General features: G+C 50.5%; 1 pseudogene; it reads right to left on the bottom strand.

Annotated features, from left to right (window-relative positions):
- Window positions 1-902: 902 nt before the first annotated feature.
- Window positions 903-1800, bottom strand: LOC131897532 (ferritin light chain 1-like; annotated as a pseudogene).
- Between the last annotated feature and the right edge of the window lie 241 nt (window positions 1801-2041).

The raw sequence follows: 2041 nt of genomic DNA, 5'->3' as shown, positions 1-2041 counted from the left end.
ACAAATGATAGGACTGGATGTTAGAGAGGGAGTGGAGAAACTCAGCAGGGCCTGTCTGCCTTTGTGGTTAGAATCTATCCATTCCTCTCAGAGCAGAGCAGGACACCTTCTGGAATGGGGGCCTTCTGGTCTACCATCTCTCAAGGAGGGTCAGAGGATTTCTCTGTTCAGCTTAAAGACAGGTGAAGGGAGAGTAGAGGGTATTTTGTTACTGTAATCTGCTACAGGAAAGACAAATTCTGTTTATGTGCCATCAGGTGAAAATGGAGTCAGCAAAAGAAGGGTCATAGAGAGAGATTTTTTCCTTTACTGAGGCCCAAAGCACTTGGCTTTGTAGCAGAAGAATGTCTTTATCCTTTAGCACTCTAAAACAATACTTAAGCTGCTTTGGGAACTAAAAAACACCAAATAATTTCCCCTTAGTCATTCAGGAAAATAACAAAGGCTATGGGAGTTCTGAATATTAGCCAGCAAGTATGAAAAGGACTCAAATTATATGTGCATATATATACCTGTGTGGTGATAAACTGTGTACCCTAATAAAATTTGCCTGAAGATCAGAGGACAGAACAAGACACTAGATTAAACATAGAGACCAGGCAGTAGTGGCACAGTAGTACTTTTAATCCCAGTACTCATGAGGCAGAGATCCATTTGGATCGTTGTGAATTCAAAGCCACTGTGGACTACATGAGATTGACTCAGTCTAGGAGACAAACAGAGCCAGGCACACACCTTTAATCCCAGCACTTGAGATTTCGTGCCTTTGCTTGGGAAGCACACACTCCTTTAATCCCAGTACTAGAGAGGTTGAGACAGGAAGTGGTATGGCTGGGCAGAGAAAGGTATAGAAGGCGTGAGAAGGAGACAGGAAGTAAAGGCTCTTTTTTTTTTTTTTCTATTTCAAAATGCTTTATTTTCACTTGGTCCCGAGACTTGGGAGGGGCTCCAGAGCGGTTACAAAGCTGCCTAGAGGTTCGGGGGAAGGTCCTGAGGCTGGCTGGTGCAGAGCAGAGGAGGGAGCCCCTTGGAAGGTGAGGCCTCCTAGTCATGCTTGAGAGTAAGCCTCTTGAAGAGGTACTCGCCCAGAGATGGCGGGGGGCACACCGGTCTGCGATGGCACACCGGTCTGTGCTGGGGGCGGCCCAGCCACCCTGTGGAGGTTGGTCAGGTGGTTGCCCATCTTCTTGATGAGCTTCACCTCTTTATCCAGGAAGTGGCTTTCCAGGAAGTCACAGAGGTGAGGATCTGTGCGAGCAGAAGCCAGGGCATGAAGATCCAAGAGGGCCTGGTTCAGGCTCTTCTCCAGGACCAAGGCAGCTTCCATGGCCTCCTGGGACTTACCCCACTCATCTTGAGACGGCTTCTGCACATCCTGGAATAGTGCGCGGCCTCCGCGTTCGTTCTGCATCTTGAGCAGCCGCTCGGCGCCCTCGCGCTTCTCCTCGGCCAATTAGCGGAAGAAGGGGCCGACACCCTCCAGAGCCACGTCATCCCGGTCAAAATAGTAGCCCAAAGAGAGGTAGGTGTAGGAGGCCCGCAGGTGCAATTTGACCAGGCAGTTCACTGCAGTCTCCACTTTGGTGGAATAATTCTGACGGACCTGGGAGCTCATGGCTGATAGGCAGTGGAGCTAACCGAGGAGAGGCGGTGCTGGCTGGTCCTGCGAGCCGAAGGCGGCGAGGAGATGGTCCCAGAGGCTGCGACTGGACACACTGGGAGGCGGCTGGACGCTAACGAAGGGAGGTCCCGGGTCTGCTCCGTCCAAACACTGTTGAAGCAAGACACAGACACGGGAGCTCCGGGCGCTGCCAGTAAAGGCTCTTTTTGCAGAAGCGCCCCTTCCAGCTGGAAGCTCTTTAGGATGAAGCCCTTCTGCCTGGAGCTTTTTCAGGCTGAGGAGTTAGTGACTAAAAGGTGGTAGCTGTGGCTTGCTCTGATTTTTCTGATCTTCAGGCGCATTTTATTAGGGTACACAATATATCATCACATGCCTGAGTATGTATGTGTACATGTGTGTATGTTTGTGAGTGTGTGTGTG

Source organism: Peromyscus eremicus, chromosome 22 (assembly GCF_949786415.1).
Source record: "Peromyscus eremicus chromosome 22, PerEre_H2_v1, whole genome shotgun sequence".
Classification (NCBI taxonomy): domain Eukaryota; kingdom Metazoa; phylum Chordata; class Mammalia; order Rodentia; family Cricetidae; genus Peromyscus; species Peromyscus eremicus.
The sequence above is the reverse complement of the archived record's forward strand: the minus strand, read 5'-3'. Positions and strand labels throughout refer to the sequence as shown.